The sequence below is a fragment of the Anser cygnoides genome, chromosome Z (assembly GCF_040182565.1).
Source record: "Anser cygnoides isolate HZ-2024a breed goose chromosome Z, Taihu_goose_T2T_genome, whole genome shotgun sequence".
Classification (NCBI taxonomy): Eukaryota; Metazoa; Chordata; class Aves; order Anseriformes; family Anatidae; genus Anser; species Anser cygnoides.
Window position 1 is genome coordinate 24,671,066 of NC_089912.1, and position 18,272 is coordinate 24,689,337.

The window sequence follows — 18,272 nt, forward strand, 5'->3', positions numbered from 1 at the left end:
ATGAAAGTTTCTTTTTAAGTAAGGAAATTATTTTTTAAATTTCTTAAAATGTGCATGGAATGTTGGTGAAATGTAGTTCAGTCATTTTTCTTCAAAGAGCACTTTAAAATGCAGGGGTTTTTTTTGTTGTTTGCTTTTTGTTTGTTTGTTGTATTTTTTTTTCCAGCATCTGAAAATACTTTCTTTTATAACTTTTTATAACTTTTATAACTAAACAATCAGTGGAAATATCTTCCGGAGCTAAGACAGGAAGACATGAGAGACTAAATGAGGTGTGAAGTACTGTGAAATGATGTGTGAAAGTGTGAAACAGCAACAAACACAGAGAATAAAAACTTGGGTTTTATAGATATATTTTTTACAGAACATGAAGTAAAGCGAAGTAAAGCGAAAGTGTTTTCTGTGAGAGCTTTTCCCAATCCTGGTTAGGATTGTAAAATAATAAAAAGGAACTTAAATAACTAAATGTTTAACCTTTCAGTTCAGCCCTTCCAAGCTTGATTAAAATGTAGTCAGGAGACAGATACATCATGGGAGACAGGGACCACCTTAAAATATTTGGTGGTAACTGGATCATGTGAAGACATTTGTTTCTATACAACAAATACCATTTGTCCACCATTGTGAACTCCCTTGACAAATACATGGCTTAACTGCCATACTGTTCAGGGGTGTGCATGAGCTTCTTCAGTTTTCACTACAGTTCTGAGAACCTTGAACGATAGGACAAAAATTTAATGAGGTAGCATTTATTTTTCAGAAATACAGAACAAATTTCTATTCTGCTGAGGTAGATTCTTTAGTCTATTCATTTTTCTAAAACATAGCCGAGTCTTCACATTTGATATGGTAAAGTTTTCCTAACTTTATTAAAAAAAAATAAAATCAATATTTCATTTATGGATGACATTTCTAAAAAATGGAGAAATGGAGAGTGTGGGAATAAAAATGTTGTTTTTGCAAAGTTACATTGTTTAGAGGGAAGGAATATGGTATTGAGATAGGCTTGCAGTGATAAGAAAGTTTAGCAGACTACCTTGTAGAATGCAGACAACCAGAATCCTTAGAGCAATTAGGCGGAAATCACTGTGTAAGAAACATTACCACCTCAAAGAGTATAAAAGTCAAATGAAATTTGACTTATAACAGGCCGGCAACTGAAAGCCATGTATTGTCTGTGAAGCACCGGATAGATTGTGAACCTGGATTACCCAGACAATAGGGGAACAGGGGAGGGTCCCGGCCAAACAAAAAAAACAAACAAACAAAAAAAAAAACAAAAACAAACTGTGTTATGGAACTAGTAGGGGCGCTCTCCTGCTTGCGGGGCGCCCGCCATTGCGATCGCGAATAAATTACTACTTCACTGAGATCCTCGCCTGAGCCTAAGTTATTGGCTACGGAGTTTCTCACAGTCTGGGGGCTCATCCGGGAGCCAGTCACCTACCGGGGAGCCCCACCGCCGCAGCAGCAGGAAGGCATGCCCCGCTGATTTCAGCGGTCCTGTGCATCGACGGTGGCGGTTCTGCGGAGAGCTGACAGAGGGCTCGAGACTGATTAAAGAGGCAGGATTCATGAAGTAGTGGGGAAGGGAAGAAGGTAGGCACTCCGGGTTTGAGTATTGATCCGCTAACTCTGTGCACAGACCAAAGTAAGAAATATTAAGTATTGCCTTGGGGGTCGGGTGAGACTCTGTGTGACGTGTGATTGAGACGTACTTTTGTACGAAGCGAGTGTGGGGTCCTGATCCGCGGTTCCGCAGCTCCGCGAGGGGTGCGGCCGGAGACGGACGAAGTGTGAGATAAGGGAGAGAAAGGAAGAGTCTCGGGAAATTTGGAGTGTGGTAAGCCCTTGCACGGGGAAGTGCTTGGGAGTACACCCCCATTTTCCAGAATCGGAACGTTAGTGTGTGGTACCCTGCAGGAGGGAAATTTCTGTAGCAGCACACTGACAAGGGCTAGGAAAAATGGGAAATATGAGTTCCAGGGGACAGGGAAATATCCCTGGGGAGTGCCCACCGAAAGTTCTTCCTGAAGAATTATAAGAAATTGAAAAAAGAATCTCAAAATTAGAAGAGATGATAAAAAAAAAAAAAAAAAAAAAAAAAAGTTAAATATTGTGTATCAGTCTGGACAAAAGAACCAATTAAGGAAACAGCAGTATTTCGGCCAAAATACGGGTCTGATGAAAATTCAGGCTTTAAATATATGTGTAAACAATATGATTCCTTTTTCGGAGAAGGAGCCAAGTTATGCTCCCTCTAATCTTAATATTGCACCGGTGGCAGCAGCAGTCGCTCCAGGAAGGGAGACAGGGACTGCAATTAACACTGTCCTTAGAGAAGAGCGTACTCTAGGCTCTGGCAAGAATTAGAACAAGGTAGAAGAGGTACTGAGAATTCTGCCTTCCCTGATACTAACAGTACTAAGACTAACTGTGTATCCTCTTAGGTGAACTCCCCCCCCTCCTTACCGGCAGAGAGGTGTTAGGGGTTTTAAGAAGGAGATGAAGTCTTTAATTGAGGACCCCATCAGGTTAGCTGAACAATTAGACCAGTTCCTAGGACCTAACTTAAACTCTTGGGGGGAAATGATGTCTATACTAAGTATGTTGTTTACAGGGGAAGAAATGGGAATGATCAGGAGGAGAGCTGCTATACAAGAATGGGAAGGAGCTCATCCTTTGGGACAGGGGGTAATACCTGCAGAGCAGGGGTGCCCACCTGCCGATCCTGGCTGGAGTGGTGATAGTGCTCAGCAGAGGGGTCATGTGGGAGATTTGGGGTCGGGGTGGGGGAGTGCTCGGGGATGGGTCCCGGGGACCCAGTGTCTTGGGGGCTCTTGAAAGTTCATTTTGTGATTAAAGCCTGGCAAGATACACAGAAAAAGCTCCAGAAGGTGGGGGGATGTAGTGAACAGTCATTGGGGGGCCCGCCTAAGGGAGGCCCTGGAGGTGTATGTTCAGAGGGGAGATGAGAAGGAAAAGCAGAGAGCGAAACTAATGGTATTGACAGTGTAGCAGGTAGTCAGGCAGCGGGTTGAAGAAAGAGGAAGAAAGGGAGTAGGGACCAGGATGGAAAGGAGAGGCGGAGAGATGAAGGAATGGCAGGCAAGGAAGGCTGCCTGTGTTGCGGCCTGAATCCTAGCAGGGACAGGCTTTGATGGGATGTTTTAAGTGTGGCCAGGCTGGCCACTTCAGGTAGGAATATCCGGAGTGGAAGAAGGAGGAGAGAAGGAAAATGGGATGAAATATGTTATACTGATATGTTGTTTCAGCATCGTGGATGGAGAAAGGTATGGAATTAAGCTGGCCAATGACTGAGACTTTGGTGAAAGTACAGGCTGGAGAAAGACAGAAAGAAGTGTTAAAAAGGGTTATTGAAGGTGTTAAAGGTGTGGTATGTAGTGTTTGACAGAGCTGTTTGAAGATGAATGAGCAGGGAAAGAGGATGTAGGCATTATCTAAGTAACAGTCTAGAAGTTTTGGTATATTTGCTGTGGTCTTTGGTCGGTTTCCCAAGTATTCCCAAGCCTTCTCACCAGGGGCCTCTCCACAGGGGGGCTTCAGCTCTGGTGCCTGGAGTGCCTCCTCCCCCTCCTTCTGTGCTGACTTTGGTGTCTGCGGGCAGGTTTCTCACTCCTCAGTCTCCCAGCTGCTGTTGAGCAGCAGGTTTTTGTTTGTTCGTTTGTTTGTTTGTTTTCGTGGATGTGCTCTCACAGAGGCACGGACTGTGTTGCTCATGGCTTGGCTCTGGGCAGTGGTGGGCCCCCTTGGGGCCAGCTGAAATTGTCCCTTATCTGCCACGGGGAGGCTTCTGGATTTTTCTCAGGGGGGCTGCCACTGCACCCCCCAACCCGAACCTTGCCATCGAAACCAATACACTGGGGCAGCTAGGTCATTACTGGCCTGTAAAGTATCAGGGATTAAATTAACTAATGAAACCCTAAAAAGTGATGGGGGTAGAAGGGGCTGGGACAACAGTGCCACTTTTGGGGGATACCAAGCTGAGACTAGGGGATAAAATTATCACTGGGCAATTATTGTATGTACCCAAGGCAGGGACTAACTTGTTGGGAAGGGATTTGATGATGAAATTGGGCATTCAAATAGTAAATTGTTAGACTGGAATAACAGTGTTATTAATGGAGTGCTCTCAGGCCCTGAGAGCAAAGATGTATTCACCTCTGACTGGAAAGACCCTGAAATGGGAGTGGAAGCAACAATACAGATGGCCAGTTTTACCTCAGGGGTTTACAGGGCCATCAATTTATTTGGGGCAAGTTCTAGAACAGATTTTGGAGCAATTCCAACCTCCCAAAGAGGTATTACTGTTACAAATATGTGGATGATCTTTTATTGTCAGGACAGGAGAAAACAGTTGTGAAGGAAGCTACTAACAAGCTATTCAACTTTCTGGGAAAGCAGGGCTTGGGAGTATTGAAAAATAAATTACAATATGTAGAAAGAGAAGTCAGGTATTTAAGGCATCTAATGTCTGAGGGAAAACAAAGAATAAATCCAGAGAGGATTCAGGGAATTGTTGAAAACTAAGAAAGAACTAAAAAGTTTTAAGAGAAAGATATATATATATTTTTTTAAGGAATCAGAAGCCACAAAGTCTGAGGGAAAATGGATACTTCCTGATGGGAGAGAAATGCTGAGTAAAGCACCAATGAGGCAAATATTAACTGTTTTACATCAAGAGAGTCATTGGGAGGTGCAAGCAATGTGTGATGTTGTGCTAAGAAAGTATGTCTGTGTAAGAATATACACTTTATTGAAGCAAATATGCAGAGGATGTACCATATGTCAAAAGGTAAATAAAAAGGTCATTCGTAACCCACCTAGAGGAGGACGGGAGCCAGGGATTCGACCTTTCCAAAGTATACAGGTAGATTTTACTGAGTTACCTAAAGCGGGGAGACTTAAGTACTTGTTTGTCCTAATTGACCACGTGACTGGATGGGTGTAAGCTTTCCCCTCAGTATCTGCCTCTGCGAGCACGGTGGCTAAGGTATCACTGGAGCAAATAGTCCCTAGATATGGGATAGCTGAAAACATTGATTAAGTCATTTCACTTCACAAGTACAGCAAGGGTTAATGCAGACCTTAGAGACTGAATGGGATTTTCACACCCCCTGGCACCTCTCCTCTTCTGGGAAGGTAGAGCGAATGAAGCAGACATTAAAGAAGCAATTAACTAAATTAGTGTTAGAAACCCAACTTCCTTGGGTAAAATGCTTACCTTTAGCACTCCTACAGGTTCAAACAGCACCAAGAAACGATATAGGAATTTCATTGTATGAGATGCTGTTCGCATTACCCTATCTGGGCAGAAGGGATGAGATACCACAATTCGAAACAAGAGAGTTTTCTTAAGAACTGTATTCTGGGGTTGTTCTCTTCTTTGTCATCTCTCAAGACCCGTGGGTTGTTGGCTCAAACCCCCACCACCATCAACCAGGAAATCGGGTCCTGATTCGGACCTGGAAAGAATCAAAACTCTGGCCTGAATGGGAAGGACCATTACTAACCACTGAAACAGCTGTAAGAACTGCAGAAAAAGGTTGTACTCACTATACTTGAGTGCAGGCATTTGTCGACCCTGGTACCTGGGAAGCTGTTCCTACAGAAGACTTGTTGGAAGTTGAAATCGAAGAGAAAAATCTCATAGTGGACTCTGAGCGGGATAAAAGCTTACGATTGTAAACTAACCTTTTATTTTCACAGGTAACTAATGAGCGTGGCTTGTGAATGAGAGAAAGGACTGGCCTATAGCGAATTGAAGTGCTCCCAAGGGGGTTTTGTTCTAGTAGTATATATATCTTATTCTTTGTATTGATAATTATTTGGAAACCTAAGGGTTAAAAATAATGACAGGGAAAAATCAACTATTAATTTTATTTCTACTGATTGTAGGCCTCAGAGAAGGCCTTGGTCAACTGGCAACTTGGAAAAGGCATGACCAGATAATTGTAAGATGGGATACCCCGTCAAAATATGGGTGACTGTTGTTATAAATTAGTTTTGGTAGAAATCATTCCCGACACATCGTGGGTAAGGTAGATCGAATTTCTATTTATTTGAGCAATTCAGCAAGCAGCGATAAGTAAAACAGCGCTGGGCGGCCGGGGAGTCTCCTGCTCCGCCAACGGCGCGCACCTAAGCCCGCCAGAGTCTTGATTTATAGCCTAGTAGTTCCGGGTTTAGTGGCACATCCTGGTGTCTTCTTACGACTGCGAGGCCTGTTGCTAGGGGGTCTTCGTCAGTCCTCTGGTGGTCGTGGGGATGAAGATCGTCGTCTTCCTCTGCGTTGGGGTCGTGACTTTGCTGCTGCTATGTGTGTTCTCATGCAAGGGGGAATGCCATTTTGCCCTTTTTTGGAGCTGGTTTCTACTGCAATTGTTAACTTAACAGGAAATTCCTATACTTGTTTTTTTCCTTCAACAGGATATTGGGGGTATAAGCACTTAACCGTTGAAAACCATCCCATCAGCAATATTTAATGAACTAACAAGGCTTTACCCATTACAACTGTGACAGAGGGTTATGTACCACAATCCATCATGTTTGATGCTTGTGACGTGTTAGCTTGTGGAGATTTAAATGCCCAACGACAATTGAGCAGAGAGAACAAATAACTGGTAGAGACCCAACAGCCAGATTGAGAATAGCTGTATGGAAACGATCCTCTATTTCCATCAGAGAAAGGGAGAAACTCAAGGAGAAAACAGGAGAGAAAACAGGAGGCCCTCTTTGAAATGCGACAGTTCAAACATTTGAGATTGAAACAGGGTATGGGGATGTGAATGCCTGGATAGAATGGGTCAAATATACTGTCCAGGGTCTCAACCATAGTGATTGCTATGCTTGTGCCTCAGGATGACCGATTGCCCAGATAGTGTCCTTCCCATTGGGGTGGACAAAGGATTCCCAGGGGATGCGATGTATGATTGCATTGTACGAAGAAAAGACTGCCTGGGGAAATGAGGCCTGTAAGTCTCTCTCTTTGCTGTTCCCTTCCTTGCGCGATAGCAATGTCAGGGTTCCCCCTGCATTCTCTACAGCTATAGGTAACCATACAGTTTGCCTCTCACGGCAGGGTGTGAGTGCTACCGGCATCTGGGAGAATTTGCCTTGTGCCGAGGACCTTGAATGCTACCAAGGACTTGATGGGAAACTGCTCAAGACTTGAGATCCCCAGGGCAGATCTCTGGTGGTACTGTGGAGGGAAGATCTTATGGTCCACCCTACCATCTAACTGGGGAAGCACTTGTGTACTTGTTCAATTATCTATACCCTTCACCCTGGCATTTGAAAGAGAAATATCACATGTATCCAGAAGAAGTAAAAGAAGCTTAGGAGTATCATTCTATGATAGAGTATACATAGATTCTATTGGGGTGCCTAGAGGAGTTCCTGATGAACATAAAGCCAGGAATCAAATTGCTGCAGGATTTGAGTCACTGTTCTGGTGGGTAACAACCAATAAGAATGTGGATTGGATTAATTGTATTTATTATAATCCGCAGAGATTCATAAATTATACAAGGGATGCGATAAGAGGAATCGCTGAACAACTAGATGCCACCAGCAAAATGGCTTGGGAAAACAGAATAACATTAGATATGATGTTTGCGGAGAAAGGAGGTGTGTTTGTGTGATACTGGGCAACCGTTGTTGCACTTTTATACCCAACAATACTGCCCCAGATGGCACAGTAACTAGAGCATTGCAAGGGCTTACCACCCTTGCCAGTGAATTGGCATAAAACGTAGGAACAGACACTTCCACCACCAACGGCTGGAATCTTGGTTTGGTAAACGGAAAGGGATGGTAGTGTCCATATTTACATCCTTGATCGTAGTAGCAGGAGTTTTGACAGCCATTGGCTGTTGCACTATCCCCTGTGTAAGACGACTAGTACAGTGGTTAATTGAAACTGCACTATTGAAACAAATGACCATGGAGCCACCACCTTACTCAGATAAGAGGATGATATTAGAGGAGATGGAAAGCAAAGAAAGTGAAGAAGAGGAAGATATCTACTAAATTAGATCTTAGAGAAAAGTTTTGCAAAAATCAACAATTTATAAAGAAGAAAAGTGAGGAACTGTGGGAATAAAAATGTTTTTGCAGAGTTACATTGTTTAGAGGGAAGGAATGTGGTATTGAGATATGCTTGCAGTGATAAGAAAGCTTAGCAGACTACCTTGTAAAATGAAGACAACCAGAATCCTTAGAGCAATTAGGCGGAAATCACTGTGTTAAGAAACATTACCACCTCAAAGAGTATAAAAGTCAAAAGAAATTTGACTTGTAACAGGCCGGCAACTGAAAGCCATGTATTGTCTGTGAAGCACCAGCTAGATTGTGAACTTGGATTACCCAGTCCATAGGGAAACAGGGGAGGGTCCCGGCCCTCGAGAGAAAAAAAAAAAAAATGTATATGAACTGTGTTATGGAACTAGTAGGGGCGCTCTCCTGCTTGTGGGGCGCCCGCCATTGCAATCGTGAATAAATTACTACTTCATTTAGTAGTAATCCTGAGATCCTCTCCTGAGCCTAAGTTATTGGCTACAGAGTGTTTGTCACAGAGAGAAAATCTAAAACGCATCTCTCATCTCTCAGATCGATTCCTTATTAAAAAAAAAAATAAAAAGAGGGAAAAAAAAAAGTTTGTTGAATATACCTCAATGATAAGCATTGCAACTCATGAAATTGTTCTTTGTAATCAAATATGACAACATCAAGATGCTTTTTACACATTTAAATACTATGAAAATAAGTTGTAAAATTAAGACAGAAAAACCATAAATAATTCATCTATGAGAGTTTTTTTCACTCATTTAAAAAAAAAAAAAGTTTATTGTGAGGAGAGAGAAAGGGCAAAATGCTACTCTTTTAAAAACAGCACTGCTTCCAATTAAAACCTAGCTATTTTCCACTATTGTAGCATCAGTTCTATTGCACTTTGATGCTCTGTGGAATCATGTCAGCAGGATATTCTTAATGATCAGCACCCATGTTGCCACTAACTTGAATTCTTACCTGGAAACTGGGGAAAATAAAATAAAAAATATCTAAATGCCTTTTTCAGAGTTTGAGGTTTCAGGTTTGATCCAAAATCCTCATATAAAATAAGCTGAGTATTTCTGGTCAGCACCTGTCTTTCAAGGAACATAATGAGCCCATTGGTGTCCTCAATAGATTAGTAGGTGTCTGCTCAACTTCTTTCCTGTTAACCTGAAAACAAATTGTTTTTGGTTGGAGCCTTTTGACACAGTTGACAGGAACAATCAAAGCTTTACTGCTAGCTGATAATTTGTCTAGCTTCCTTCTTTTGCCTATTTTACAAATGAAAGAAGAAACATACAGAGGCATAGGTCTGGATTTTCAGAATTGCACATAATTCTCTATTAGTTCCTAATAATTTTAATTTGTGTGGGAGAGAGGTAGTTATTTAAGTATCTCTGAGGAGCCAGGCTAGATCTCTGACAAGATCTGTCATGACCAAAGAATGAAGCTCAGTTTTCTCAAGAATGCAAGCAATTTTCAAAGTATTGTAGTGTTCATCCAATTTAACCAGTATGACTCACAATGGCAGATGGAAGATTAAATGAATCACAGGAAATCTGGTCTGTCACTAACTAATGGATTAGAAGCAAAATTTTCACTTCTCTTGTGTTACTTATCAAACATGATTTTTGTCTGATTTATTTTCAAAAATGGATGTCTGACAGCTGCCTAATGTACACTTCTAAAATGCTTGAGCTGAGTAATCACATAAGCATTTTGTATCAACCTTGTCACTCTAGGGCTGCTCATTTATACTGTAAACTAAATGTCAAACATTAAAAGACTGTGCCCTCTTATAGAAAAGGATGTGAAATTGCTGAAATGCAAGAGAGGACATTGCATATTCATATTAAAAAGATACCAAAAACCTAAACATTACAAAAAGGCACGTCATTCACTAACAGAAGTAGGTAACAGGATTCCTAATTTATTCTTAAATTCTTTTATTCTTAAAATCTTATTCTTATTCTTTTATTCTTAAAATCTTACAGATTTGACTGTATGGAAAATTGGTGTAGGAAAGAAGAGAATCTTCATGGTTTTAATATAGTATGATTTAGAGTAATCCAAAACCTGTTTCTTGTGTTTGTTTTTGTTGAATAATGTGCTAGTAGAAGTCTTTAGAATACTCAGATATGACCTCATTTCTTTAACCATTTGACCAGGATAACCATAAAAGCATGGAAGAGCTTCCTGCAAATTATTTAAATCTTAGTCTTTTGGTTTTGATATCAGATTATTTCTGTTACTCTATTCCAAGTTATTAACATGGTCTATTCAATGTTCACACTAATAAAATTATGTTGCAGGTATTTGATGCCCAATGTATTTTACCTCTTTATGAAACATCTATGTAAGGCCCACAGTATGTACACAGTGTTCCTGATCTACAACTTTTTTTTTTTCTTTTTTTTTTGTGGCTTCTTGTTGGCTGTGCTGTCTTACGAACTCTCTCATCATATACAAATGGCTCTGAATGATCTTGTTATAAGACTATTATTCTCAGACTGTCAGTGATACTCTCCCAGATTCTTTGGCTTGCTCTTGGTTGAAGGAAAATAAAGTATAAATTAAGAATGTGGTTACATTACCTAATCCTATCTAAATTGTACTTTCTCTGCTTTTCCCCTTTTAATGATCAGTTTTCCCCTTTTTATTTTTTATTTTTATTTTTCCATCTGTCGTTAACATTCTTATAGTTAAGAATCAAGAATGATGTTACCAATGTTAGCAATTTGAAATTCATCTGGAAGTTAGCAGTGGACAGGACCTTGGAACATGTTTTACCACAGCAAAAGGCAACAATATGCTGACTTTTAGAAAAGCACAGATCTTGTTATGCTACGAAACCTTTCACTACCAGAAAATAAATAGATAAATACAATTTTGCAAGGGGATATTTCCAGTCCTTCCTTTTCACATTATTTCTGCTCCCTATGCTTCTTTTGTCTTCCATTAGAATACTTAAGGTAGTTTTTGATCTATAGTTTCACACTTTAGCGACCAGAGTTACCCTATTTTTCATCCTCTAGTACCTTACGTACTAGGATAAACTCACAAAAGAGTTATCAATAAATCTTTTGCATCTTAAAACTGCAATCAGTAAATTAGCACATAAAACCTGAACTTAGTATTGCAAATGTTAGTAACCTCTGATTTATTGAGGGGATTAGTTTAATGTAACTCAATTTTACCATTAATCTAAAAACTCTGTGCATACTTAATAAAGCTGATGAAAGTCAAATTAAGCACTTTAAAAAATAAAAATTTCACCTCCTACTAGTAGTAACAGAACAACTCAGAAATAATTATGATGATATTCCTACAATTAAATATACTATTGTTAACCAAAACTGTCTTGGTAAGGTGGATTTTTTTTTGTTGTTTGTTTGTTTTTGATTTGATTTGTTTTAAGGTATCATCTTCACCTGTAGTTTGGCTATTTTAGAAATAAAAAATGGAAAGAGAGATTTGCAGGAATGCATTAAGAGCACAAAGGGACAATCCAGTAGGGAAACGACAGGATGCTGAAGATGTCTGTGTCTCCCTGTACTGGCATTCTGTCCTTTCTGTTCCATATCTTCCATTTTTCAGCTGAACACATCTCAGTTCCTTATTTCCCACTTCTCCTCCCAGAAAGTTCTCCCAATCAGAAACACCCTCCACTGCATTCCCATGCTTCTGAGAACTACCTGTCAGGGCACCCTGCCACAAAGCACCTGGGAACCTCAGCTCTTCTCCTCTAAGATGTAAGCTTTATTCCATTTCAGGATAAACCACAGAACTTTCTTAAGAAAGTGTAGTTGTAGAAACAGTCGTGGTTCCAGAGGTAGAGGTATTGCTAGCTGCTGACACCCAGCTAGAGCCCTGGTACTCAGTGGCTTCCAAAGTTTCTCACTGCCCACAGCCCCACATAGCCACCATAGCTCTGGCTGTCAACACAGCTGCACCTGTCCTACAATCTCCCTTCCCCTGCTGACAAATCCAAAGTCTTGTCTTCTGGCAGGGCATACAAAACTCAGACTCAGGAGGTACTTAGCAAAGCAAGTGTGGAGGGAATTGTGATGGCAGAAAACATCAGCATAGCTGGGGGAAAGTGGACCACAAACTATTTGCTGTCATCATGGGGAAAAACTCTGTACAGCTTATAGAGAATGTTCCGAGTGCCTTATTTGTAAAATGGTTGCAGAAAAGCCAGGATTAGGAATATGAGTGCTAGAGCTCACCAAAGAAGACCAGCATGAAGACAATAAAGGTGTGTTAACACAGATCCATCAAGAAGTTGCAATGCCTTGGAGCAGAAACAGCAATCTACTCAAACCTGAGGATGTAGCAATAACTATGATTAAGGCTGATTGCCATGAACTACTGAAGTCCTCCTAGAAGACCAGTAGAAGCCCTGTGTGAACTGTTGTATTCACTCCTCTGCATTGATTCCTACGGGTGTTCCATAATTAGCATTTTTCCTTCCTAAATTTTGTTGTGTGATATATATATATTTTCTCTTCCGATTTTCCCATGTGAATCTTCAGCTGTCTTAAACAGGACAAGGGTTCTTTTCCTGAGGTGTCATCTTATATGAGATGTTTTGTAAATTCTTAATGCACTATTTATTTCCAGTCTTGTGTTTATTTTTTTTTATGACTGAAAATTGAGCAACTAGATCTTTAAAAAAAAGAAAACATTATTGTTTGAATAGCATGTCAATCTGAAATTTCTCTAGTAATTGTCAAAGTGCTGCAGATTCTTTTGTCATATCTTGTTGATTTTCAGTCACTTACACTTGTTTCTAATTAAGAAGACATTTAAACTGCTTATGTTACTTAGTGCACTGTTTAGTTACATATTCTAATCTTCTTCCCTTAATTTAGCATGAAATATTTCAATCTAGTAGATCTTCATAGTTGCAGGAGATAATTAAACATTTACTTAGCATTACTAAAGTTTAATTGACACATTAATTACGTTTTTATTGTGAATATTTCAAGGTTTAATCATTTCTTCATTGTTAGATATTTCAGATTGACTTGGCTAACGAAGACAATTAAACCTACTTAATGAAACCTTACATGGAAAGCAATTTATTTAAAATCAGTTACGGACAGTGACATGTGATCCATTTATGATGACAGATAGTAAATGTAATAATGCTTGGATTGGCTTTAACAAAAAATTATATTAATATATACTATGTAGCATTAAATTAACTTACATAAAGTTGGAAACTTTTACATCACATGCTGAAGACCACTGTATAAAGCTACTATAAAATGCATAAAGATTTAACTGGGTATCAGGGTCATCACTTCACTCTTGGATCTGGGGAAAGAAGGAGGAGAACATGATAAAGAAAGTTTCTTCCTGAATTTCATTCACTTTTCTATCTTTCAAATATTTTAGTAAAACCAAATAGCATGTTCTTATCTTTCAGTATCCAATAGGAAAATTTGTTGGAATATTTGAAACTAAAATACTATCCCTAAAATGGCTTTGTAAATAACTGTTTTATAAATAAATAAAATGAAGAAGAACATATATAATGCAATAGCATGAAAGAAATGAATTAATAGAAGTGTCTACTTCAAACAATTGAAAATAAAACTATAGAAAACCAACTACTTCTCAGGAATATTAAAAAAAAAAAAAAAGTTTTGTCAATATTTTAGAAAGTTATCCAAAGAAAAATGATGCTATTATGGTATCAATCACATCGTAAAGGGTCTTCTTCTAGACCCTTCACCAACTTCATTGCCCTTCTCTGGAAAAACTTCAGCACCCTGATGTCCTTCTTGTAGTGAGGGGCCCAAAACTTAACACAGTACTCGAGGTCTGGCCTCAGCAGAGCCAAGTACAGAGGGACAATCGCTTCCATAGTCCTGCTGGCCACACTGTTTCTGATACAAGCCAGGATGCTGTTGGCCTTCTTGGCCACCTGTACATACAGCTAGCTCATATTTGACCAGCTATTGATCAAAACCTTGGGTCCCTTTCTACCAGGTAGCTTTTCATCCACTCTACAAGCCTGCAGCATTTAGGTTAGAGGTTGGGAGGTTGTTGTCCCCCAGTTGCAGGACCCAGCACTCAGCCTTGTTGAACTTCATACAGTTGGCCTCAGCCCAATTGGTCCAGATTATCCATATCCCTCTGCACAGCCCTCCTACCCTAGAGCAGATCAACACTCGCACCTAACTTGATGTCTTCTGCAAACTTACTGAGGGTGCACTCAATTCCCTCTTCCAGACCACTGATAAAGGTATTGAAGAGAAGTGGCTCCAGTACTGAGCCCTGGGGGGACACCACTAGTGACTGGCCTCCCCGTGAATTTAACTCCGTTCACCACGACTCTTTGGGCCCAGTCACAGAGACAGTTTTTAATCCAACCAAGCATACACCCACCAAAGCCTGGAGCAGCCAGCTTCTTCAGGAGGATGCTGTGGGAAATGGTGTCAATTCCCTACTGACATCTAAGTAGGTGACATCCACAGCCTTTCCATCATCCCCTGAGTGCGTGACACCCTCATAGAAGGGTATCAGGTTCATCAAGCAGGACCTGCCTTTAATAAACCCATGCTGACTGGGCCTGATCACCTGGTTGTTCTGTAAGTACTGTGTGATGGCATTCAATCTGCTTGATGAGCTTCCGCTGCACCGAGGTCAGACTGACAGGCCTGTAGTTTCCAGGATCTTCCTTCTGGCCCTTCTTGTAGATGGGCATCAAATTTGCTAGCAACCAGTAGACTGGATTTGGCTCTACACATAGTCTATCCATCGTAAAAACAATAAAACACTGTTTTATTTATACTGTTTAAATTTCTGAATAAAACCATAAGGCAGGCAGTGTTTCATTCCCTTTAGTAATGCATAAAACTGCAGTGAATAAGGGCACTTGGTAAAGTATTTAACACCTCTAAACAGAGAAACACTCCCTGCTAAATAAGTAGGGGAAAATATTAACACAGGTATGTGTTAAATCTCTGATCTGTAGTTCTTACCTTAATAAATCAATCAATCAAGTATTAAATATATTTATCTGGTGTAGCATTCTTCTCCCTGAACTGAAATGTGCTGTAAGGCACAACACAATGTAGTTCAATAAGGTACTGAGATAAGAAAGATTTCTTGGAGCTTCTCTGATGTGTTACGTATGATTTTACGTACTAAGTTGTAAAGGAAAGGGAATATAACTTATGACAGATCTTTGTCATATAAATATATTTTATTTTTGTCAGTATATTTGTGTGTAGACCACATCCTTGCTCCGATTCTTTTTCTGATATTTCCTTATGGTGGTCCTGTCACTGCTAAAATTCCAGTGCTAAATTATGGTAAGGAATGGGCCTCCAGCATATTTTACTGTCAAGATCTGTATGTCTTCTGAGAAATGCCCTAAGGTAGTTGTAATCCTAAAAGAAACTTACCTCACAGAAGAGAAGTTTTCACATATAACCCAATTCTAAGGACCACAATAACAAAAGTTGAAATGAACAAGAGTTTTTTTGTTTGGAAAATAGGAAGCACGCTCTAACAATACACATATATTCTTGACCTTCAAATAATAACTATGCTTTTACATTAGGTAGTCCTCATTCTTCTGAGCTCCAGAAAAGATCAACACATCTCATTTCTTTAGATTATCAAAATGGAAAATGTTGGGTTGTAAAAATCAAGGTGTTATTTCCAATATTTTATGTCTAGATTTGCTATGGGATTTTAATTTTAAGTTAGGCACTGCCTTTCAGGGTGAGTTTTTGGAAACTAGTAGTAAGATGAACAGAATATGGAGAAGAAAAATATTTTTTATGGTTAAAAGGTACCAGAAAATACTGACGCTAAGTTGTACATTGTTCATTTTAGATTACTAGATCTCAATTTATCCATCCTGCTCTATGTTTTGGAGCAAGAAATAGGGTTCAGTGTCAAGAAGATCTAGTCTTTCTTGGCTACTATGTCCTCAACATTGCTTAGCTTGGTTTTATAGCATTGTATAAGTCCAGAGTAGGGCCTGTATAGCTTAGTGACTGTGGTGGTTTGACTTGGGTGGGCGGCCGAGCTCCACCACAACCGCTCTCAGTCCCCCTCCTCAAAGAGGAACGGGGAGAAAATACAATGCAAAGGGCTCAAGGGTTGAGATAAGGACGAGGAGATCACACAGTAATTATCGTGACGGGCAAAACAAACTCAGCATGGGGAGATAGTAAGATTTGTTGCCTATTACTAACAAGCTAGAGAAGCGAGAAACAAAGGAAAGAAACCAAAAGCACCTTCCTCCCATCCACCCTCTTCCACCTCCTCTCCCTGAGCAGTGCAGGGGAATGGGGGAATGGGGGGTTATGGTCAGTCTATAGCGCTTCTTCTCCGCCGCTCCTTCCTGGTCACTCTTGTCCCCTGTGCTGTGGGGTCCCTCCCATGGGATGCAGTCCTTGCCGAACTGATCCGACGTGGGCTGCCCACAGGCAGCAGCTCTTCAAGAACTGCTCCAGATATGGGTCCATACCACGGGGTCCATCCCTCAGGAGCAAACTGCTCCAACCTGGATCCCCCATGGGCAGCAGTACCTGCCAGGTCACCTGCTCCTGCGTGGTCTCCTCTCCACGGGCTACAGCTCCAGCCCGCAATCTGCTCCGGCAGGGGTCTTCCACAGGCTGCAGTCTCCGTCGGTGCAGGTCCACCTGCTCCCACCGTGGTCTCCTCCACGGGCTGCAGCGTGGAACCCTGCTCCACCGTGGTACTCCATGGGCTGCAGGGGGACAGCCTGCTTCACCATGGTCCTCACCACAGACCGCAGGGGACTTCTGCTCTGGTGCCTGGAGCACCTCTCCCCCTTCTTCTTCACTGACCTTGGCGCCTGCAAGGCTGTTCCTCACTCCTCTCACTCTCCCAGCTGCTGTGTGTAGCACAGCATGTTTTTTTCCCCGTCTTAAATATGTTCTCACAGAGGTGCAAAACAACATCACTTATTGGCTCAGCTCTGGTCAGCAGTGGGGCCGTCACCAAACATGGGGCAGCTTCTAGATTCTTCTCACAGAAGCCACCCCTATGGCCCCCTGCTACCAAAACCTTGCCACATAAACCCACTACAGTGGCAAAATGAACCTTTGGAATTACAGGTGAGTGTCAGAAAAGATAGGAGAGACAGAAATGAGTTATTTTTAAAGGTCCTTCCTGTCTTGCTTTTGCTGTTTATCCGTCCTTAGTGGCAATAACTAGATGATTCTAATGTGTTTTCTGATAAAGGGTCTGTTTGTAGGAGAAAAGCAGCAGAACAAGAGTTTGTAAATCAGTGACAGGATACCAATGAGACTGTTTATGTAGAAATATAGAAATTCTTCATATTGCAGTTAGAGAAGAGCTTCTATATGAAAATTAAAAACAAAATAAAGCAACAAACAAAAAACAAGCAAACAAAACAGTAATAACTAGTTTCTATTGTTTTCAGGATCTTTGCTGCCATGTTAGTGTGGATTACAAAGATTTTCTATACACAGCTTTACAATTCGTTTCTGGCTGTTCAGATTTTTATGAGTGTCCTCAGATGCAATTTAAAAAAAATCTATGTAAACTGCATTAGATTAGACAGACATATAACTACAGCAACAGTACACCTATAAATTTTGTATATGCAGCACTTCGTTGCTTTTAGTAAAGTGCAATTATCTGGTAACGCTACCTGTTAGTTCTGTATTATTAATTATTTTATTGTCTCTTCCACAATTTATGTTTGACTCTGCTGTGAGAAAACCTAACCTGTTGTTTGTAAAGTATTGCAGAAGACGATAATACAGTGTCTTTAGTCCTAATATATACTAATATAGACTGGTAAATTATTTCAGTAGCAAGCCAGCAAAAGGAAATAACTTTATTTTAAAAACATGCTTTTGAATAGATTATAACCAATGTAAAATATGATCTCTTTAAAAAATAAATATACATTTAATATTTTCAATCTATAAAAAATTTGATTGAAGAGCTTTTTTCTAATATTACACAAATATTTAATTACTTCTAAAGCTCATGTTTTAACTTCATATAATAAAGCTAGGAAAAAATGGCTCTAGAAGGTGTTTGTTGTTGTTGTTGTTTTTTTTTTCCTGTATTTATCTATCAAAATATCACACAGTACACTTAGCCAGCTCTCAGTGACAAAGCCTTACATGTTTTTAATCTGTCCTTAGTGTGTAGCAGATTATTTATTT

General features: G+C 40.3%; 1 long non-coding RNA gene across 2 annotated transcripts in view; it reads left to right on the forward strand.

Annotated features, from left to right (window-relative positions):
• Positions 1-18,272, forward strand: part of LOC125180383 (uncharacterized) — a 64,480-nt gene continuing 46,208 nt past the window's right edge. Inside the window, exon 1 of one of the 2 annotated variants that reach the window (XR_010827668.1) lies at positions 1-1,599. This is a non-coding gene — a long non-coding RNA (uncharacterized lncRNA). The remainder of the gene's footprint in view (positions 1,600-18,272) is intronic. The other variant, XR_010827667.1, reaches the window with a different exon arrangement.